This window comes from Lissotriton vulgaris, chromosome 6 (genome assembly GCF_964263255.1).
Source record: "Lissotriton vulgaris chromosome 6, aLisVul1.2, whole genome shotgun sequence".
Lineage (NCBI taxonomy): Eukaryota > Metazoa > Chordata > Amphibia > Caudata > Salamandridae > Lissotriton > Lissotriton vulgaris.
In genome coordinates this window covers 1,396,506,498-1,396,530,890 of record NC_141694.1, presented here as the reverse complement: position 1 = coordinate 1,396,530,890, position 24,393 = coordinate 1,396,506,498, and positions in this window count along the sequence as shown.

The window sequence follows — 24,393 nt, the reverse complement described above, 5'->3', positions numbered from 1 at the left end:
AGTAGTACGCTATTATCATGTTTATTCCTCAAGGGGTTAGATCTAGTTTTTATACATGACCTCCCCCCTAGGACTCTTCCAGAGCGTAGTTTCTTTGCTGTCATATTGAGCAGAAGAATAACCAACCAGGCAGCAGGCTTTTGAGCAGAAAATATTTTTTAAATTAAAATAAATAAATAGTCCATAAAAGTGAATCCACAGAGAAAGTGGGGTAAATATTCGGCCAGTATACAGAAATATCTCCTTAACAGGTTACACTCCTCCGATTACTGATAGGAGTTGTGTAAAAAACAAAATACAAATAACAGGGCCCAGCCTACCTCGGCCACTGAGGGCCACAGAGGGCCCGCCCTTTGCCCGGGCTTCGCCCGGCGTCCCGCTCGCGTCCCGCGAGACGGGGGTGACGCTGTATTTCAGCGCCTCCTGGCGCGCAAATGTCGCGGCGGGTGCCGCTAAGGATGCTGGGATTAGTAGTTTTCTGCCCTCGCACCGCGCTCCACTCGGCGGTCTAACCCCAAGATGGCAAAGGGGTCAGGCAGCGGGAGGCGGGTGGGCAAAGAGCTGTTTTTAATAATCCTCGTCAAGCAGAAGCGTTTCCAGTGGGAACAAGAGTCACAGCCGTGTAAGTATAAAAGTGCTCAAGGATCACTCCATCGACCGGGGTGACGCTGTATTTCAGCGCCTCCTGGCGCGCAAATGTTGCGGCGGGTGCCGCTAAGGATGCTGGGATTAGTAGTTTCTGCCCTCGCACCGCGCTCCACTCGGCGGTCTAACCCCAAGATGGCAAAGGGGTCAGGCGGTGGGAGGCGGGTGGGCAAAGAGCTGTTTTTAATAATCCTCGTCGAGCAGAAGCGTTTCCAGTGGGAACAAGAGTCACAGCCGTGTAAGTATCAAAGTGCTCAAGGATCACCCCCTCGACCGGGGTGACGCTGTATTTCAGCGCCTCCTGGCGCGCAAATGTCGCGGCAGGTGGCGCTAAGGATGCTGGGATTAGTAGTTTTCTGCCCTCGCACCGCGCTCCACTCGGCGGTCTAACCCCAAGATGGCAAAGGGGTCAGGCGGCGGGAGGCGGGTGGGCAAAGAGCTGTTTTTAATAATCCTCGTCGAGCAGAAGCGTTTCCAGTGGGAACAAGAGTCACAGCCGTGTAAGTATCAAAGTGCTCAAGGATCACCCCCTCGACCGGGGTGACGCTGTATTTCAGCGCCTCCTGGCGCGCAAATGTCGCGGCGGGTGCCGCTAAGGATGCTGGGATTAGTAGTTTTCTGCCCTCGCACCGCGCTCCACTAGGCGGTCTAACCCCAAGATGGCAAAGGGGTCAGGCGGCGGGAGGCGGGTGGGAAAAGAGCTGTTTTTAATAATCCTCGTCGAGCAGAAGCGTTTCCAGTGGGAACAAGAGTCACAGCCGTGTAAGTATCAAAGTGCTCAAGGATCATCCCCTCGACCGGGGTGACGCTGTAATACAGCGCCTCCTGGCGCGCAAATGTCGCGGCGGGTGCCGCTAAGGATGCTGGCATTAGTAGTTTTCTGCCCTCGCACCGCGCTCCACTCGGCGGTCTAACCCCAAGATGGCAAAGGGGTCAGGTGGCGGGAGGCGGGTGGGCAAAGAGCTGTTTTTAATAATCCTCGTCGAGCAGAAGCGTTTCCAGTGGGAACAAGAGTCACAGCTGTGTAAGTATCAAAGTGCTCAAGGATGAGTAGTGAGTAGTGAGTGCAGAGTAGTGAGTAGTGAGTGCAGAGTGAGAGTGCAGAGTAGTGAGTGCAGAGTAGTGAGTAGTGAGTGCAGAGTAGTGAGTAGTGAGTGCAGAGTAGTGAATGCAGAGTAGTGAGTAGTGAGTGCAGAGTAGTGAGTGCAGAGTAGTGAGTAGTGAGTGCAGTAGGGAGTGCAGAGTAGTGAGTAGAGAGTGCAGAGTAGTGAGTGCAGAGTAGTGAGTGCAGAGTAGTGAGTAGTGAGTGCAGTAGTGAGTGCAGAGTAGTGAGTGCAGAGTAGTGAGTGCAGAGTAGTGAGTAGTGAGTGCAGAGTAGTGAGTGCAGAGTAGTGAGTGCAGAGTAGTGAGTGCAGAGTAGTGAGTGCAGGGTAGTGAGTAGTGAGTGCAAAGTAGTGAGTAGTGAGTGCAGAGTAGTGAGTGCAGAGTAGTGAGTGCAGAGTAGTGAGTGCAGAGTAGTGAGTTCAGAGTAGTGAGTAGTGAGTGCAGAGTAGTGAGTAGTGGGTAGTGAGTAGTGAGTAGTGAGTAGTGAGTAGTGGGTAGTGAGTGCAGAGTAGTGAGTGCAGAGTAGTGAGTGCAGAGTAGTGAGTAGTGAGTGCAGAGTAGTGAGTAGTGAGTGCAGAGTAGTGAGTGCAGAGTAGTGAGTGCAGAGTAGTGAGTAGTGAGTGCAGAGTAGTGAGTAGTGAGTGCAGAGTAGTGAGTGCAGAGTAGTGAGTGCAGAGTAGTGAGTGCAGAGTAGTGAGTAGTGAGTGCAGAGTAGTGAGTAGTGAGTGCAGAGTAGTGAGTGCAGAGTAGTGAGTGCAGAGTAGTGAGTAGTGGGTAGTGAGTAGTGAGTGCAGAGTAGTGAGTAGTGAGTAGTGAGTGCAGAGTAGTGAGTAGTGAGTGCAGAGTAGTGAGTAGTGAGTGCAGTAGTGAGTGCAGAGTAGTGAGTGCAGAGTAGTGAGTAGTGAGTGCAGAGTGAGAGTGCAGGGTAGTGAGTGCAGATTAGTGAGTGTAGAGTAGTGAGTAGTGAGTGCAGAGTAGTGAGTAGTGAGTGCAGTAGTGAGTGCAGAGTAGTGAGTGCAGAGTAGTGAGTAGTGAGTGCAGAGTGAGAGTGCAGAGTAGTGAGTGCAGAGTAGTGAGTGCAGAGTAGTGAGTAGTGAGTGCAGAGTAGTGAGTAGTGAGTGCAGTAGTGAGTGCAGAGTAGTGAGTGCAGAGTAGTGAGTAGTGGGTAGTGAGTAGTGAGTAGTGGGTAGTGAGTGCAGAGTAGTGAGTGCAGAGTAGTGAGTAGTGGGTAGTGAGTAGTGGGTAGTGAGTAGTGAGTGCAGAGTAGTGAGTGCAGAGTAGTGAGTGCTGAGTAGTGAGTGCAGAGTAGTGAGTGCAGAGTAGTGGGTAGTGAGTAGTGAGTGCAGAGTAGTGAGTAGTGAGTAGTGAGTAGTGAGTGCAGAGTAGTGAGTAGTGAGTGCAGAGTAGTGAGTGCAGAGTAGTGGGTAGTGAGTAGTGAGTGCTGAGTAGTGAGTGCAGAGTAGTGAGTGCAGAGTAGTGAGTGCAGAGTAGTGGGTAGTGAGTAGTGAGTGCAGAGTAGTGAGTAGTGAGTGCTGAGTAGTGAGTGCAGAGTAGTGAGTGCAGAGTAGTGGGTAGTGAGTAGTGAGTGCAGAGTAGTGAGTAGTGAGTAGTGAGTAGTGAGTGCAGAGTAGTGAGTAGTGAGTGCAGAGTAGTGAGTGCAGAGTAGTGGGTAGTGAGTAGTGAGTGCTGAGTAGTGAGTGCAGAGTAGTGAGTGCAGAGTAGTGAGTGCAGAGTAGTGGGTAGTGAGTAGTGAGTGCAGAGTAGTGAGTAGTGAGTAGTGAGTGCAGAGTAGTGAGAAGTGAGTGCAGCGTAGTGAGTGCAGAGTAGTGAGTGCAGAGTAGTGAGTGCAGTGTAGTGAGTGCAGAGTAGTGAGTGCAGGGTAGTGAGTGCAGAGTAGTGAGTAGTGAGTGCATAGTAGTGAGTAGTGAGTGCATAGTAGTGAGTAGTGAGTGCAGAGTAGTGAGTAGTGAGTGCAGAGTAATGAGTGCAGAGTAGTGAGTGCAGAGTAGTGAGTGCAGAGTAGTGAGTAGTGAGTGCAGAGTAGTGCGTAGTGAGTGCAGAGTAGTGAGTAGTGAGTGCAGAGTAGTGAGTAGTGAGTGCAGAGTAGTGAGCCATCAGTGCACATATCAATTGTTCACGCATCCACAAATAACTATTGTAGCAATCGCAGTATGGCGCACTTTACTTTCAAACATATTCATCTAAAGCGCAGCATGCCACCACTGCTACAAAAATAAATACACATTTTTTGGGCCTACAATTTATAGACTTTTGGTGCAATTGGTGTTGCAATATTAAGCAATGCCAATAGCTCAAACTTAATTAACACGAGACCTATTGCATTGTAAATGCTTGTTTGTTTAAGTGAGTGCAAATTCATAGCTCTGCAAAATCAGTGCCTCTGGTTACTTCCAGGTACAACTGAAATGAAAAGATGCATTTATATAGTGCAGACAAACACCCTGAAACAGGGCACCTTTGGGCTAAAGAACTGTACTACACAGTGTTTGACAATGATCTCTGTCCGAAGAGAAAATCAAAATGATAAGAGAACAGGTATGTTTTCAAGAGCTTTTGAAAATCTTATTATTTCCAGCTTATCTGATGAATAGAGGAAGCCAATTCCAGGCCTTGGCCCCCAATACGGAGATGGATCTGCCACCTCGAATTTGTAACCTAAATGTAGGTATCCGTAGAAGATTGTTGTTAGAAGATCTTAGAACTCTAACATAGAATTTGAAACAAAGCGATCAGAATAAAATGTGGGACTAGTCTGTTTATAGGCCCTGTAGACTATGTTGAAGGCTTTAAACATAATATGTGTTTCTACAGGGAGCAGGTGTAGAGCTCTTAATCCCGTTGTGGATCTGTGCTGGGATAACTTGAGCACAAGACTAACTGCAGCATTTTGGATAACTTGGAGCCTCTTCCTTAGGTATTTAGGCATGCTTATATAAAGACTGTTGCAATGGTCTAATCTTGAAATGATTAAGGCATAGACAACTATTTTCCTTGCCACAAAAAGGAGAAAGGTACAACAACTTTTTCAGGGACTTGTTTAGAGAGAAACAGGTCCCTGATACAGTCGACACCTGATGACGAAAAGAGAGATCATTGTTAAATATCACTCCTGAATTCCTGTCAGGCTCTGTAGGCAAAGTTGGCTTAGAAGTATAATTTGGCCATCAGTCTAAGGCAGAAAACAGATTAACATTTCCAAAAAGGAGGATTTTCTTTTTTCTCTGAGTTGCACTTTAGGTGGTTACAATTTATTCAACTCATTACTTGAGAGAGGCAGTTCTTGAAATTTAACTCAGGGTTATAAAAGTGTTTATTGAGCTACAAAATCACTTGTATATCATCAGCATATGACATAATAGGAGTGCCCAAAAGATTTTATGAGAGCAATAAGGGGGGTCATGTATATATTAAACATGGTGGGGGCTTAGGGATGAACCCTGAGGAACACCATGATTATATCATTTTTGGTGGGTTTAAAAGCATCCATAATCACCACCTGATTCCTATTTTCTAGGAAAGATTGAAACCAAGCCCATGCACGGCCATGCATTCCAGTATCGGCTAGGATTTGCAATAAAATATCAGGGGACATTGTGTTGAATGCAGCTGATATATCTAAATGTATTAAGTCTCCATTGTTGCCTCTGTTTAGTGTAACTTGTATGGTTTCAGAAATTTCCAGGAGAGCAGATTCTGTAGACCTCTGAGGTCTAAAGCCAGATTGAAACAGATGAAGAATTGTGCGTGTTTCAAGGTATTTGACAAATTGGGCATTTTACTAACTTTTCCAGAATCTTAACTGCTGCTAAGAGCAAATAAATTAGCCTGAAGGTGGGCAGGATTTTAGGATCAGCATTGACTTTCTACAAGAGCAGTTTTACTAGGGCCAGTTTCCAGGTACTTGGCACAATAGCCAGCTGTAAAGACTTATTTACAGTGACGTTGAGAGCCGGATTAATAACCTCAATCCCTTTCTTAACAACTGAAGCAGGGCAGGTATCGATGGGAAAACATTGAGAGCCAGATTAATAACCTCAGTTTCTTAACCGCATGCGCGCAACGGGTTTTCCCGCTGTGCGCTGACATTTGAAAATCGCGCGGTTCGTGACAAAGCCAGCTCGTCATCCGCGCAGCGCAGGTAACGCCCATGACGAGCTGGCTTTGTCATCCGCAGCGAAGGGGTTAAAAACTGAAGGAGGACAAGAATCGATGGGAGAATCTGATTTACAGAGCATTATAGCACGTTCTGATTGTTCCAATGCAATAGGCTTGAACTGTGAAAAGGTAACCTGGGAAGACACACTTTTTAAACCATTATAGAACTTTTTTCAACTGGTTCCCAGGCGTAAAACCTGCACAGATGTCTGTGGTTGTTTGATCCAAAAAAAAAATGTCAGCTTGTCACCAGTTCTTGGGAGACAGCAAGGTCAATTGTGTGTGCTTTAGGGTAAAGAAAACCTTTTAGATATTTGAAAGATTAACTGCAAGTCATTTTTTTCTTGGTCAATCCGTCCCAAATATTTTTTTGTTGTTGCATTTTTAATGGATTTATTATATTTAATATGGCTTGTTTATGGATGTCCGTATCTTCTAGAATATACTTTAATCGCCATTCCCACTCTGTCTACAAGTTAACTGTTTCTTTGCCAAACACGGATAGAACCAGTAAGGAGACATATTCCAGGCATTCCAAAGGCCAGAGCACTGAGGGAGTAGATCATCTAGTGCATGACTGAGCCAGCAATTTAAATGATCTAATTAATGGCCTATATCCCCAAATTTTAATGGGAGGGAGCAAAACTGGTGACATGCAATTTGCCCCAGTGTTAGCGGCTATTCTCAGCCTTTCCTAGGTCAATTTATTAGAACGGTGAGTACTCCCTGCTAATGCTAAAGGGATAAATATATGATCAGACAGACCTAACTTCAAGTTGACCAACCTCCAAACACTTGAAGTTTGTAAAAAGTAGGTCCAACATATGTCCCACTTGATGTGTGGGGGTAGTTACCACTTGTGGGAGATTGAATGAAATTAGGTGGTCCCCAAGAGTCCTAGCCGAGGAACTATTAATATCGTCATCATGACAGATAAAGTTGCCTAGAATAGCGAAATTTGCATATTTTTGCCAATAAGGCATTAAAGTGTCCAAAAAGAGAATAGAAATTAGGAAATGATCTCAGAGGACGATAGACATGGAATGCCAGAGAATTAAAAAACCCAAGCTTTCTGCTCCCTGTAATGTATCCATGTAAAACACTGAGTAAGTGCATGGCGCTCCGATACACAGTTGCCAAACCACAACCCCTGCCTTCCTTTCTGTCAAGGTGGTGCATAACATAGCTGACTGGTATGGCTGTATCTAAGTCAGGGTTAGATGATTAATTTAGCCAGGTTTCTGTGAGAAACAAGAAATCCAGACCTTTGTCAGATAGCAATACGGGTTTAGATAAACAGCAAGCATTTATATGTTCGCCTAATATCCCTGATTTACCCTCTAGGATAATAGATGACCAGACCACTTCCTGCCCAGTGGGGTCGACCAGTGGAATGGGGTTATGCACAGCATTAAAGTAGGTTTACAGGGTAAACAAAGGTCCAATAGCTTTGACCGAGCAAACAATAAACTTACAGTCCGAGCCCTTAGGCAGTTTCTTGATTTCTTTGGGAGAGTAAGTCGGAAGGCCGGACTGGGCTGGGTCTAAGCCAGCAGCATGGCTGGTGCTGAACGCAGAATGGATGCAGGCAGGATTGCGCGCCAGCAGTGCATCTGAACCACGGGTCCGATTAAGAGCATCTTTCCCCCACAAGGACTCTAGTCTGTTATCTGTCCCAAAATGGCGAAAGAAAGCGGGGCAGTTTTGGGTCAGTTTTAAAAAATTGCAGTTTTGGCAGTTAGAGGAACTTGGGAACAATAGATAATGTTGTTTGGATCAGGACTACATCTTGGTGGAATGGAGTTGCCACTAGCCAGTGATAGCGCCCAGATTTCATTGTCCTCAAGTTAGTAATTTAGCTACTAGACCTTACATGTAATTTTTTTAACCTCTCCTAAGTTGCCACAACCCTGGTAAAAATGGATGGAAATATGCAGGTGCATGTTGAGGAAAAAAGAAATAACAAGTATTGAAAGGCCAAATGGTCTTGGTTCTTTTCTAAACGAAAGACTTTCTTCAATTATTGCTGACATTTTATGTGTGAAAGTTCATGAACGTGACTGTGGCCTTGTGAAAAAGAGGCAATGTTTAGATGGATCAATCAATCAATCAATCAGGTGTTTGTAAAGTGCAACTACTCACCCGTGAGGATCTCAAGGCGCTGGTGGGGGGGGGGGGGGGGGTTAAAAAAAAAGCAGCAGGACCACCGAAGTTGCTGAGGTTCAGTCAAAGAGCCAGGTCTTGAGATCCTTCCTGAATTGAAGCAGTGATGGTGATTGCCTGAGGTGGAGAGGCAGGATGTTCCAGGTCTTTGCTACAGGGTAGGAGAAGGATCTTCCTGTGGCCGTGGTCATGCAAATATGTAGGACATTAGCCAGGGTCAGTTGGGGGGTGCAGTGGTCTGTGGTGGGTGCGTGGAATGTGAGGCGGTGGTTAAGGAACGCAGGTCCTGCATTGTGTAGAGTTTTGTAGGCGTGTGTAAGGAGCAGATGAGTGAGGCACGAATTTATGACTCGAGGAGCGGCTAAGTGCACAGATAATTATTGGATGAGTTCTCCATTCTTCCATGCCAGAATTATGTTAGACCGCAGAACGATATTGCAGGAGAGCCAATAAGACTAATTAAAAACAGGAAACATAGGCAAATTAATTACAGAAACAGAGTCCTTCATTACTGTTTGTAGAGAGAATCCTGGAATCCTGATATAAACAGAGCTCTAACCAATTCAATATAGTTCTCATAAAAGATAAAACCTTTTTTGTTATTCACAGCACCAATCATAACACATTGGGAACATCCTACCTCAGAGATTTTGTAACAAAATAGCAGACTTTTAAAAGCTAAGTGATAAACAAAATTTTTAAATCCTACTGATTTAGAAATATGTAACAGGTAAAAAACACTGAGTACCCAAGGTTCAAGAATGTGACCCGTGTACAAAGAAACAGATTTTAACAAGAAGAATGGACACTTCCATGACCAAAAGAGATTTATACAATATATAGGCGAATAGTGATCCAGCTGCCTTCCTTGTCTAGTCTTTAATGTATAAATGATAACTAGAAAATATACAAAAGAAAATACCATAGGCAAAAATGCTTTGGCAACACGTTTATGGTTAATTAGGCCCTAAAGCAGAGCACCAATTATAACATGCCTGTGGTCAGTGCTTAATTTGTGCTGGTAGTTGCCAATGGGGACCAGCAGCACTTATTTTTGTGGACCGGCACTTATTTTCCCCATCAGATTTTTAGCGAGAGGAAAAAACACGGTGGACTTGATTCACAAAAAGCCTCTCATGTCACGGCTGAGTCTCTGCACTTGTGGTGGACTCTCTGCATTACAGTTTCTCATTGCCGAGATTCCTTCACGAGTGTGGAGGCTACACCATGACTATGGAACCTCTGCCATGACTGTAGAGGCTCTTTGTGAATCGGGCTCATGGATCAAAATTAGGGAAGAACTGAAAAAAGGCAAAACAATCTAAAAGAAAGAAAAAAGGAACCTGCAAGAACAAGAACAAGCATTGGCATAGCCTATAGATCTTGCCTTTGGGACTTTATAAGTATTTAGTTATGCAGCACAATATCCTTGGTGCAACAACATCAAATGTTGCATGGTTGGGGGGCGTGGCTAGCAGCCGAACATGGCGGCAGCATAACCGAGAGGCTCCGGGAGTGAGGTGGCCTTCCCCATCAATCCGGTCAATAATCCGTTAATTTCCAGCCTCAGAAAGGGCACACCTGGGTCGTGAGCCGGGCGGCATCCAGCGGGACTAGTTTGCATAACGCCATGGACCAGATACAGCTCAAACTGGGCCATGACTGGTGAGGGCCTCCGACAGGTGAAAAGCACCGGGCTGTGGTGAGACTCGAGGCCGTGCGGAAGTAGAGGTGGAGCGGGGTCGAGGCACCGCAAGTCGGCTTCAGAGAAGCTTTCGCGCACCACGCCGGCGGCACAGAGAGACGCCCGCACAGTACCCAACTGACAACCTGACAGGGTGCGCACACATCAGCGGGTGCCGGTTCGGCGGGAGGAGTGGCTGTGAGGAGCCCGGGTAAGCTCCAGCACCGATGACAAAAGATCGCACAAAGCAGTGTGGGAGCCAGGAAAGGACCGGCAAACAAAAGATACCTGGACCGGACGAGGACGATCGAGGCCACACTCTCTGGCAAAGCAAGTAAGGTCTGCCCAAGGGTCGAGCCTTGGCCAGAACGCGCAGTTGCATAGCACGGTGGCCGGTGGTCATTTCCGGTGGTCAGGGCTCGCAGGCTGAGAGACACACGCAAGGGACACAAGTACCGAGGGTCCCATCTGCGCAGGAGGCAGCCCTTGGATCAATGGGCTGTCAGACCGGCCGAGGGGGATAAAGGAATTGAGGGGCACATACTAAAGCACACTATACTTTCGGCTGCGTGCCTCGCGATCAACTACTGGGTCTCCATCCAGCAAGGAACAACCAGGGATTCGGGGGCCGAAGTGACAGCCCAGAACACAGTTGAGGTTGCGAGCCCCAGTAGCTACACTAACGGCTCAGAGGAGGGGAGACACCGTTGGAGGGGACAATGGCTGGCAGAGGTCCGAAAAACACCTCGACACAATCCAAGCTTGATAAATTCGCCTACGACAAACACAATCCCCCACATGTGGAACCCCGCACGTCCACGGAAAGGCCACCGGAAGGTGAGGGGTCCAAGAAGGCGACACTTGAGGACGTCATGCGAGCACTGGCGCAAGTTCAAGCCACGGTGGGGTCAACCGCCACGGAGGTCACCTTACTAAGCGCAGACTTTCATAAAATAAGCGAGAAGGTGAAACAGGTCGAAGTGGCGACAAAATCCCTGGTCGAAGATGTGTCGGACTTACAAAGAGCGCAGGAGCGAATGGAGGCAGAAAACAAAGCGCTCAAAGAGAAGCTGGACGATCAGGAAGGGTGCTCGAGAAGGAACAACGTCCGAATTCTTGGGGTGCCAGAATCGGAACGAACGCGCGCAATGGACCTTTATGTGGAGGAACGGATCAAAACGAAATTACAGCCTTAGGGGCTCTCACACTTTTTCTCAGTGGAAAGGGTGCACAGAGTCCCCGGTGGGAAACCCAAGCCTGGGGCCCCCCCAAGACCCATTTTGGCGAGACTTTTCAACTTTCGAGACCGGGACACCATTTTGCAGGCTGCGAGGGTGTCGGAGCCAATCCGGATCCAAAACTCCACTCTGGCCTTCTTCCCGGACTATACTGCGGAGGTCTCACGCCGTAGGAGGACTTTCATGGAGGTTAAGAAGGAGCTTAGGGCAAAAGAACAGTCATACTCAATGCTTTTTCTGGCTCGACTACAAGTGGTCGCTGTTAGAACCGGCTGTCTCTAGTTGGCAGAGGTATGCACTTCTGACAAATAGGGACACACCTTTTCTAGTCAGGGCAAGGGGATCACACCCTTTGATAACCCCTGCTCACCCCCTTGGTAGCTTGGCAGAGCAGACAGGCTTATCTCAGAGGCTGTGTGTTAAGCATTTATGACCACATACAGTAATAAAGTGAATACACTACAAATGGACACGACACAGTAGTATTATAAAAATAAGGATTTTTATATAAGGCTTAGCACAAGACCAAATAATGACAAAAATATACCACAGTCTTAATAAATACTCTTGGAAGGGAAAATAATAGTTCAAATGTAGTTTCTTCTTTAGCACAAAGTCTTTCGTATCAAAAGCAACTCTTCTTCTTGAAAACACAGTTCTTGGCAACAATGTAACCCACATGGGAGTCACACGACGTCAAGGCAAAGTTAATCCAAAGGTTCGGCGTCGACTGCGAGGAGCACTACGTCGAGCCCGGAGTCACACGGACCCCCAACAACACAGTACCTTAGGAGAATGAAGCACACGATGATCAGCGGCGTCGAGCAATCCGGCGTCGCGTCGTCGGTGCCGATCAGGCCTCAGTAGTCGTCGATGTCGATGATGCTGTTGCAAGAGTGAGCAGCGCTCACGGCGTCGAGAGGGCACGAAGTCGATGCGATCAGCAGCGGTGTAGACACGAGGTCCCTTGGAGCTGGAGCCGAACTCACTACTCACTGGCGTTGCTGCTGGCGTCGATCAGGCCCGGCGGCCGGCGTCGAGGAAGCGGGACACTGGAGCCGTTACTCACGATGTCGAGCTGGATTCGGCGACGTCCGTCGGCGTCGAGATTGCTGGTTCTTTCAGAGGTGCTGGATTCACAGGTTCCAGCAAATAGCACTTTTAGCAGATGAAGTCCTTTAGCCCTGTGACTTCAACAGGAGACTGGCACTCTTCCAGCCCTTGGAGATTTTCTTAGCAAAGCGTGAGAGTACACACACAGTTCCTCTCTCCTGGTTCCTTGGCAAAAATAAAGAAGCAATGCAGGATTCCCCCCCAGCAAACAGCACACTGGCAGAAGGGGTAGGCAAGTCCTTGGATCAGCAGGCTTCTTGTCCTTGGTTCAGGTTTCCTTGTCAGAAGTGATCTAAATTCTTGGTTCAGGGGTCCTTCTCTTATACCCCTTTTTGGCTTTGATCCCTTTGTCCATGCAGGGGGATTTCCCAACATCCTGAGTCTGTAGTGGGTGGAGCCGGGCAGAGGCACCTGGCCTATTCACTGAGCAGGGCTGGGTCCTCAGACGCCCAGCAGGAGGTGGAGCCAGCATTGTCACTGGCAGGAGCAGAGCTATCGGCCTCCTGGTAGGAGGTGGGGCCAGGATCGTCCATGGCAGGCACAGAGCCATCAGTCGCTTGGCAGGAGGTGGAGCCAGCATTGTATCAGGCAGGGCAGGCTATCAGCAACTACTCTCCCCCTACTCTCAACGCAAATGTCCCACTCATCCCACACTGACTCACTCAGACCTCTGGAGCCACCCAGCTCCTGTCACACACACACCAAACCAGCAGAAACCAGAAATAGTTAGACAAGAAAATAGCCACTTTCTAAAAGTGCAATTTTCAAAACCAGAGTCCAAAAACCATCCACACAAACGGATGCGTAATTAAATCCCGAGCCACCCAGCTCCTGTCACACACACACCAAACCAGCAGAAACCAGAAATAGTTAGACAAGAAAATAGCCACTTTCTAAAAGTGCTATTTTCAAACCCAGAGTCCAAAAACCATCCACACAAACGGAAGCGTAATTAAACCCCGAGTTCAGGGATACCAAACACGACATTGCACCATGCTCCCCGAGCCAGCTAGGATTATAGCATTAATAATCCTGGCAGCCCATTCTAACTAATGGAGAGCAGGTTACCTCGCAATAGTGAAAAACGAATATGGCTGTAATTCACTATTAGGACATGCCAACTTGGTCAGGCCTGTCCTACCTTATACTTACAATGCACCCTGCCCGTGGGCCTACCATAGGGGTGACTAACATGAAGTTAAGGGAAGGTTTAGGGACTGGCAAGTAGGTGTACTTGCGCAGGCAGCGTGACTGTACTAGACTGCACGTGGGTCTGGCAATGGCAGACCCTCAGACATACTTTTACTAGGCCGCTCTTGTGGGTGGCACAACATGTGCTGCAAGCCCACGAGCAGCATTTGTATTTACAAGCCCCGGCACTCCTGGTGCACTAGACTAGGGACTGACAGTAAACCAAATAAGCCAAACATGGAATTCAATCAATACAGTAATTTAACATAGGGAGCACTTGCACTGTGGCACTGATCAGCAGTGGCACAGTGCCCAAAGCAGTATACCAGCAAAAACATTGTAAAACAGTGGAGGCCAACAGAAAAAATGGAGGAGAGACTCAAGCCAATGATGCCAGGTCTAACAGTCGCGGACAATAAGGTGTGGTTCTTCGAAATGCCAGAAGCGGCCCGCGATTGGATGGAGGGTTGGAGATAAACAGGGCAAGCCCGCCACCAGCAAAGGTCTAACAAGAGACACAGAGAAGACAGCCAAACAGGATCACAGACCTCGGGCAGAAACGGAGCAGGCCGATCGCCCACGCAGGAACACCTTGGTGCAGAAGGAGGGGTAGAATCCTGAATGCCTGGTACACTTATGAGGGATGATTAATGATGTACCTTGACGGCAGGTCGTGCCTGGACACCGGCTTGGGGGTCTCTGAAGACTGCAGGGGGGCTGCCGGCTTCGGGAGAAACTCTACCCCGACAAGCAGGTACACTGTTCATGGGAGGGGTGGAGCACTCTGCTAATTTGGGGGAGCGGGTGGTTGTATGTCCGTTGAGCAGGGAGGCAGGGAGGGGGGGAGTAGGGGGGGATAGTTTTGTTGTTATTGAAGTTCTATTAGACAGGGCACGACTCAACGCGAGGCACGCACACTGCCTGGGTATCTGGGACGGACAGCGCACTCCGGATGTGAGACTTAGTGAGTGTAAAAATGACTGCAAGAGTGACCATGCTCAACTCCCAATCACATACCTCTGAGGGGGGGACACCGAAGATACAGATCGCACCTCTCAGAATTATGACATGGAATGTGCGTGGGCTGGGTGACAAGATAAATCGAGGATTGGTAATGCATGCAGTGAAAAGGCAGGACCCGGCCTTGGTGCTTTTACAGGAAACACACCTCACGGGGGCCTCCAAGGCACTAGACAGACGGGGCTACAAAATGGCGGTACACTCGGACTTTACATCGGGATCTAGGAGCACAGGTATTCTAATAAGGAAGTCTGCACCGTTCATACTGTTGAGCACCAAGGTCGATGACCAGGGTTGTATTGCCGCTGTCCAGGGACAGTGGGAGGGGAGACTTTTAAATATTGTATCGGTGTACGTCCCCCCGGCACTCCATACTGTCACACTGCCAGCACTGGGAGACTTTCTCCTGACCTTACCTGAGGGTGACATTGTGGTCGGAGGAGACTTTAACGCGACAGTGGATGCCTTGGTAGATAGCTTCCAGGTGGCGACTCAGGTTACGGGCCCTTTTCACCTTCTGAGGTTCATGAACAGCCTGGGGATGGTAGACATATGGAGGCACACACACCCCAAAGGCGAGACAATACACATACCACTCCACGGTGCACAACAGTCTGTCACGGATAGACTACTTCATGGCGTTAGAAGGTGGCTTGCAACAAGTAGACAGTATTGAAATCCAACCTAGGGGGATATCAGACCACTCCCCAGTAGTACTGACTCTATCCACCCAAGAGAAAGCACGTAGAAGAATTTTCCCCGTACACGCATCATATCTCAAGGGCCCTAAAGTTAGAAAGGCGCTTAGGAACATAACTACAAATTATTTTGCGGAAAATTCATCATCAGTGCATTCGCCTACGGTCCTGTCGGAAGCGTACAAAACGGTTTTGCGGGGACAAGCTATAGCGTCCATTACCGGCCATAAGCGAGAGAGGTTGCTAGAGCTGTCCGAACTTGAGTTAGCATTGCGCACCGCAAACATGGCCCATATGAGCGACCCGACACCAGAAACATCCCACACCCTACTCTTACATCAACAGAAACACAGGGAGCACTTACGACTTCAGACGATGGAACAGATTACTGCATCCATACAAAGGATCTATGACTCAGGGGACAAGGCTGGGAAAATATTGGCCTGGCTGGACAAGAGAGGGGGAGGCAGGAAGGGGATACAACAACTACCTGATAGGGAATGGAAAGTGCAGACAAGCCCCAAAGAAATAGTGAAGGCTCTTGCAGAACATTTCAAAGGCGTATACACCCCAGACAGGGCGGTGTCGGCGGACATGGCGCGAGCTTCACTCAGTCCTATTGCCATGCACACACTGGCGCTGGAGGCAGTTGCTGAACTGGAGGCGGACATCACGATAGAGGAAATACAAAAGGCCATACACACACGAGGTCCGGGAAAATGCCGGGACCTAATGGCATCCCGGTAGAATGGTATCAAGCCATGTCGGAACAGCTCAGTAGGCCTTTATTAGATATGTACACTCAAAGCCTGGCTGCGGCCGAACTTCCGTTAGATCAACGGATAGCCACTATAGTGGCGATTCCAAAGCCCGGGAAACCACCAGCAGAGTGTGCATCATACCACCTCATTTCTCTTCTCAACGCGGAAGTTAAAATACTGGCGAACCTCCTGGCCAACCGGCTGATCTCTCACCTCCCGCACTTGATACACCCAGACCAGTCCGGCTTTATGCCCCAAAGAAACACCGCACCTAATCTGAGACGGGTGCATGGAGTGTTGGCTGGGGCACAGTCGCTAGCGGAGCCGGCGGTCATACTGGCTCTGGATGCGAAAATGGCCTTTGATATGGTGGAATGGCACTACCTCTCTGAGGTTATGGCGCACATGGGATTTGGCCCCAACTTCATTGCATGGGTTTGGTTACTGCACACTGACCCCGTGGCGCAGGTTGTGGCGAACTGCCACCTTTCCCCCACGTTCCCATTAGCACGAGGTACTCGGCAGGGATGCCCCCTATCGCCGCTGCTCTTTGCGGTGGCGTTGGAGCCTCTGGCGACACTGATACGATCAACCCCACTATTGAAAGGGATCACCTGGACAGGAGGATGGGAGGATCGGCTATTGCTCTATGCGGAGACATGCTCGTATACCTCACGGAACGAGAACAAGGCATACCGGCCCTTCTGGCACTATGCGACGAGCAAGGGAAAACACCTGGATACACCATAAATTGGGCGAAGTCCGAGATATATGTACTGCAGGGACCTGCCCCGGTTCTGGATGAAGACTGCCCTTTAAGGATGGCGGGGTCCTCATTTAAATACCTGGGTATTCATGTCACCAAAGAACCAATAGAATTCTTTGACAAAAATCTTAAACCACCGTTAGAACGATTGAAACACGACGTTAAATATTGGGCGACACTACCCTTGACGTTGCTGGATAGAGCAGCGCTTTACAAAATGATGTAATTACCGCGCTTCCTGTACGCCCTAGACAAAACACATTACCCAGTACTACCCGGGTATTTTAGGCGGGTGAAGCGATGGTCTCCGGCCTCCTCTGGAGCAATCGCCCGGCACGCATAGCGCAGGTTAAAATGAATAGGGGTTGGTACGACGGGGGGATTGCGCTGCCGAATCCTCAATTGTACTACTGGGCGGCTCAATTGAAGCCCATCAACCAGTGGCTTCACGCACCCCAGGCGACCCTGCCTACAGGGCTAACAGGGCACAATTAGGCACTAACAACATGCTGGCAACCCTGTACAATAAACGCCTCGTGAACAAACTGGTGGGACCCACAAGACTTACTGTGGCACTGTGGTATACGGCACAGGCAAAACTGGGATGGACAGGATGACTCACTAAGCTCACCCCACTATGGAACACCAGAGCTTTTGGGAACCTGAGACAATGTAAGGGCTTTACACACTGGGACACCATAGGCATATTGACAGTGGGAGACCTGTGGGACAAGGGCACAGTGGTACCTTTCAATCAACTACGACAGCAATACGAGTTGGGACTGACGGAATCGTATAGATATGTGCAGATCCGGCACGCATTGCTTACAGCTCTTCCACCTGACTCTGAAGTCCCTGAGGCATCTCCTCTTGAAGATCGCCTCCTCACAGAATACATGCCAGAACGAGCTACCTCCCTCATATATCGCAAATTGCTCAACAACCTACCGGATCCTACATTAAAATTGAGAGGTAAATGGGTAACGGAATTGGGTGACATGGATGACTCTGAATGGAATGAGGCACTGGCGTCACCGAAAGAGGTGGGCATATCGGCTAAATTCCGTCTTGTGCTGCGTAAGATATTACATAGGGTGTATTACTCAAGGACGACACTACACTTAATACAACGGGCGCAACACCCATACTGTCTACGTGATTGGTGGGAGGAGGGAACACTTCTTCACACCCTGTGGGAATGCCCTCGCATCATGGAATATTGGAGACAAATTATGCGCATCATATCACAAACATTGGGGATATCCCTAGTCCCTGAGCCACGTAAATGCCTCTTAAACATATAGGAACCGAACGATCTCACAAGACAAGGCCAACAGTGGTCTACAATAGGCATGATGATAGCGAAACGTGACATAGCACAGAAGTGGGGAGCGGTGGAGGCACCAACGCTGGAACAATGGTGTCTCAATATGGATAGGGTGATGATCACAGAGAGGGCAGTATACAAAGCCAGGGTCAGTCCACATAAATGGAACAAGATATGGACCCCTTGGAACAAATTCAGGGGGGAGATTTGCGAATTCCTGCAGGAAGACGAGCAATTAACGTCCGATGAAGAGGAAGAGGATGAGTGAGGAGACTGGGAGAGGGATGCGCAGGACTGGAGACACAGGAGATTAATGACGTTAAAAGACACTGAAGGGGTAGGAGGGACAGACGGGCTGGCCAGATTACATACAATACCCTCATTGAGTCACACACATGCTGGAAACAGCACGCAAACCGAGCTCCGGATAGAGGGCGTAGTCTGCCCACAGATAATTAATGTCACATATAAGAAAGGACAGGAGCAGTGCCATGGATAATTTGTCTGCCCTATGGTAAATGTTTGGTTAGTCTCAAGTTTAAGCTTGGTTGCTGTTACGAAGACTAAAAAATCGGACCTATACTTATTAGATGTACTCATGCGAAATAGGTACAAGCATTGTTTTACAACGCCGCTGGACCCTCGGGTTGTCAGCAAAATAGCTGTGTTAATCTGACAATTTTTTATTCACATATGATTGTGACGTAGCCGGCCCCTTGGGTTGTAGGCTATACGCGGTGTATGATTAGAAATGTAGAATAAAGGTCTTTAAAAAAAAAAAATGTTGCATGGCTAAACACTTATAAGGTCCCAGAGGCGAGACCTATTGGTTATGCCAATGCTTGTTGGGTTAAGGTGTTGTGTCTGTGATCTAGAGCATTATGCTTAAAAAATATTGGGTTTATGTTTGAAAAAATGCCTTGTTTGTGAAAACAACGGCTTTCATTTAAAAAAGATATATTTTTTATTGCGACAATGAAAGAATTTTGGCTAGTAAAGAATTCTATTTTAATTAAAAAACGTATGAAGTGACAAACATTATAATGATGCAAACCCCAAATTTTTTGGGTCATGGCTACTATGAAGCTAATCTTGAATGTGCACATTAGAATCTGGCTAAAACCCCTCAATGGTTTGCAGTGTAGCAAACTGGTAGCATTGTAGATCTTTGGTGCAATTTGTCAAAGCCTTTCCACTACAAACAAGCATTGGCAAAGCCAACCGTTCTCACCTATGGGCAAACTATTTGCTTTGGCAATTGGGTGGGTGGGAAACGCAAAGGTGGGTGGAGATGGATAACAGGAGGGCAGAAGGGAGTGGAAAACAGGAAGGTATAAAAAGCATTATGAAGCAGCCAGCATGTGTCAAGTCATAGAACTATCTTCCTCTCTGTCTGTTGGGAGGGGGAGAAGAAATAGAGGCAAAGGTGCGATGGGGAATAGAAACAGTGACAGGGCATGCTCACCCTCCATGACCCACTTTAGGGAGTGTCACGAGTGGTTGAGACAAAGACAATGAACAACAGAGCTGTTTCTCAAGTAAACAAGACACTCTAAAACTAGATACCCAGCCTCTCAATTTCCAACAATTAATGCAATGGCTTAAGAGCACTGCACTCACAAGTGCAGTGAATGCTGCAAAACAAACTCTGCCTTTCATCCTTCAGAGGTCGATAAAATGAGTAAACTTGAGTTTGGTCATTATTACATGTTATGCCAGCGCAGAGACATCCCTGATGTTATTATTGTTGGAAAGCACAAGTCAGTTTTGTATACAAGCAGGGGCTCCTGGGTGCTCACATCGCACAATCAGCCCAGGGGAGTATTTGATGCTGATCCATTGGTGGAGGAGGTGGGAGGGGAGAAAGGAGGAAAGTAAGCTTTTGAGGTCTCACATCAACAAGAGCTCTGTGAAATGCACTGCCAGTCACACCCTCGCCCAACCCACATCTCAGCTTATTGTTACTCCTTCGCTCATCATTTCCTATTCAAAAGAAAAGGGAAAGAGTTTCCAAGCTATTCTAGCTGACTAGACAGCTTAGCTGGTCCATGCCTCTGCTGTGGAAATCTGTGTACAATGACGTAGCTCTGTATCTCGCTATATTAGCCTGTCATCTGTCTGAAAGCAATAGAATGAGACAGGTTGAGACAACTGTCCTGAGGTTTTTATAAATCAGCAGGGCTCAGGAACAAGCCACATAACAGATACTGACACACTGTTGTTCAACCTCCCATTTCGCACACTCCCAACAGCTGAAAACAGGAAAAGGCGTCCCTGCTCTGAGGGAGGGGCAACGGGAGCACAGATATGGCAGCAGAACCAAATAGTGGTTGGTTGCTGGTGCACAGCTGCCTAAGGGCCTTAGATTATGGTGACATTTCTGGCCAGTCATTAATGTTTGCATCCTACAAAAATTGGATTTTTCATTCCATACCCGTAGTGCTGAAAACAAAACCGTCTGCTACCCAGCGACCAATGATTTAGCTGAGCACACACAACAAAAGATGTGCCCATAACAAGGGCAAGTTTAAAAACCATGCCTTCAGAGTACAACTGGAAAGTGTATGGAGTACACAGATTGGTTCAAGACCCTCTCTGAATCCAGATCCCACATGTTTTTTCTAATTATTATATGTATATTTTTTTTGCAGGTTAATATAACGCGAACTTGAATGAAAGGTATTGGTTTGCTTTACGTTAATGCCAGTTGCACTACACAGGCATGCATTCATTGTTTTTAGGCACGGGGAGAATACGTGATTTGCTGACAATCACAGGATGTGGAGGCAACAATGAGACTCGAGTCTGGTTCACCAGCTGGAAAGTGAGCAGCTCTGGATGCTACGCCACACCCTTTGGTGTAGACCAAAAGCATCATTAAAAAGGCAAGAGGTGCGCTGAAACACTTTGTTAATTTGACATCAAGGTTCTTTACTAAAGCATTTGCAAAAATAAATCTCCTCACGCGTAACTTACATTGCGTTAGTTTTGAGAGTTGCGATGGGCAACAACAACAAAAGGTTGGATGCATGCTACAACAGAAAGAGGGAGGGTGGGGCGGGCGGGCAACAACTGAATGGGGGAGGGGGAGTGAGTGGGAGCGGAAAGGGACTGTGAAGCAAGCAGCACTGAAGAGGGAGGGATTAGGGAGGAGTGAGCACAGAGTGGGTGAAAAAAAATAAGCACAGGGAAAGCAGGAGAAAAGACGGGGAACACAATTGCAGTGTCGCGCACCCTGTAAAAAAAAAAGAACTGCTGCGGGTTTACAAAGTGGGAGGGTTGAGGGGAGTGCGACCGAGAATCAACAAAGCGTTCCTTTGCGGGAGCGAGCCAGGGGCACCATGTGTTTGCAAGTTAATTACAAACATATGGTGTCAAAGCTCGCTCCGGCAAGGAAATTGCAAAACGTGTACGCGTTGCCTTTGAAAGCAATGCAACGCGTGCATGTTTTTATGGCGAGAAGTGAATCGATTCCAAAAGGTCTTTCTCCTATGCAGCGCATGCACGCTGCGTAGGCGAGTCCTAAAAAGGGGCAAGTGTCTGCTTTTGGATTTAAGACGACCAGCTGTGGTATTCAGTGCACTGATGTATAATTGCACAGGACACATACTTCTGAGCAGACTTCGAGCACTGTCACTCTTTCTTTCACAAATTAAACATTGTCTTTGGTACTACCATCACCAGGACAGCTTTTGGCATGGTCAAGCTGGGCCCAGGCCACCATTCTTTCGAGCGTTACATGGAGCTGCCTGCATTAAAGGCCTGCAGACAGCAGTGTCCCTCATACTTGACACCAGCGATGCAGACTAAACTGCTTTTAATCATTTTTACTTGCCTCAGTTGCCTTTCTGCACCCCATTTTTTTTCTAGAGTTTCATAAAGCGCAAACTTGACCTGAAGGTACCAGAGTGCTTTAAATGAGCACCAGTTATGTTACACAATGTCACATTAATTTTTGTTAGGCATGAAGAGATCAAGTGATTTGCCCAGAATCACAGGATGTTGTGCGTCATTTCCGAGACTCGAACCCGGCTCCCCAGATTTATCATCATCCACCCTAGCCCAAAAGGCCAATAAACCCCTTCCTACTCCTCCCACCTCCCATCTCCCCTTCCCCCACTGCCAACACACACTCATTCCACCCACAAACAACTTGGTACTAGCGTGATCAAGCTACGCTGCGAGTGAATCAGAAAATTTGGAGGAGGAGCCAAGAAGTTTGAGCTCAGAGGCAAGTCACTGATTTCATGTGCGACTAAACTGTGAACTCAAAATGGGCCAAATGCTGCCTCATTATATTCACCAGCTACCAAAAGGGGGTCACATTTCTTCCCACCCATGGCTCTGACCATCAGGGTAGTGTAGCAATGAGCCTCCAGAGATATGGAGAGGGAGAAACTGTCACTGCTCTTTGTTTTCGAGTTGTGCTGTCTGTAACAGATGCCAACATGGAGAAATTTGGACTTCAAAGGTTGCACTTTAGAAAGAACACTCGTATAAAAGCAGGTGCACAGGTGTGCCCTCATAAATGCATGCCTTCCTGATAGGGTCCTAAAAAAGATTTTTTTTAATTTCCCGTAAGATAACATTTTATTAGGCTGTAGGAGGTGATTCAGAGTCTGGCAAGACGGAAGTACTGTAGTAAATTGTCTAGTCTCAGACTGCACCAAATGTGTGCGTCCCCTGATCTATTCTGAATCTGGGTAAGTGCTGGGTTTGCACTTGTGAATAATCATTTTGCTCCACCTGCAAAAAACCTTGACTTGTTGGCCCGTCTAGCACTTATAGTGAAGGTCACCCAGTCCTATTTAGGGAGGGATTATAATCACTCCTTTTCCATACCCTGGATCTCCACGCAAGGCATACTTGTGCTAGGTAGGGAAAAAGCACATACATCCTCACAAATAGGGTGAAAACTCCCTGCACATCTCGCCTATTGCATGTTTGCTGTCTTGAAATAAATTCCTGTCTTGGTATGTTTTCAGAAAACTTGGTAATGAGGACCTTCCACTTCTATGGCGAACTCTCCTTACCTGAGATTAAGATTACTAGTTTGAATGAGTAATGCTTGGGAGGACAATCAAACACATAATTCAGGGAACGCATTCAAACGTGTATGTTTGTAATATGTAGCTATGAACAAACGCCAGAAGAAATTTTACTGCTGAGAATTAACCCCTGCACACATTTTGAATTTTTTCAAAATCCTTTTGACTGTCAATCCATGTTGCAACGTCGCCTCTTTTCTGTATTCATAAAAAAAGGATTTGGCTACTCCTGTAAATGTGTTCATAACTTTAGAGGTTAATTTAAGAACTTGGGTTTCGAGGGGAGTTGCATGAGGATATGTTTCAACTCCTCTGCTTGCAACAATGTGTGATCTTTGCCTGTAGCTTTGAACTAGTCTGACTGCTGACCACCACGCATATCTTATGACTAAATCATAATACAAAGCATGGAAAGCATTTCATTATGACATGGAGCAAAAGCAACAATTTTAAAGCACTTTTACTGTGAGACCGGACGGAAGTGGAATGGCAAAATGTAATAATAATGTGCTGTCTGCCATGCATTTAAAGGCTATATTTCACCCAAGAGGCTTGTTTGCTATAAATTGTACAATCCAAGGGGGGAAGTGGTTTATGCAGTAGTATAGCTGTTAGACCTGGCATCATTGGAGTGGTTTCCCCCTAACTTTCGCCTCAGACATCCTGTTTTTGCTGACTTCGTTTTTTCGGGCATTAGGACTCTGCACACTTTACTACTGTTAACCTATGTTAAGTGCTTGTACTCTCTGTCCAAAACATGGTACATTGGCTTATACCCAATTGACACATTTAATTTGCTTATAAGTCCCTAGAAAAGTGCTCTATATGTACCCATGGACTGTACATTAAATTCTACTAGTGGGCATGCTGCACTTATTGAGCCACCCACTTAAGCAGCCCTTTCAACATATCTCAGGCCTGCCATTACGGAACCTATGTGTGCAGTTTTCAACTGCCATTTCGACCTGGCTAAATGAACCTTTTGCCAGACCCAAATCTTTCTTTTTAATACATATAAGTAATCTCTAAGGTAGACCCTGGACAGTTCCAAAGGCAGAGTACTGCTTTTTTTTTAAAGAATTTAGACATTTACATGTCCTGGTAATGAAAAACTCATAAATTAATTTTTCACAACTGCAAGGCCTGTCTCTCCCATAGGATAACATTGGAGCTGACTGATTACATTTTTTAGTGTAATTTTCAAAGGGAAATATCGAACCCCTTCAAGTTTGGTGTCTCTTGACTCACAGTTTAAAACTCTAACTTATGGTAAAGTCGGATTTTGAATTGCAAATTTGAAAAAGTAACTTCTGGAAAATGTCTTTCCTTAGCCATTTGGTGCCTGCAGTCTGTTTCTGATCACATGATTGGATGCAGCTGGCAGTTGAGTTTTGAGTATTCCTCCTAGACAGCCAAGCACAATGGGATCTTAGGTATGACTGAATGGTTCATCACTGGC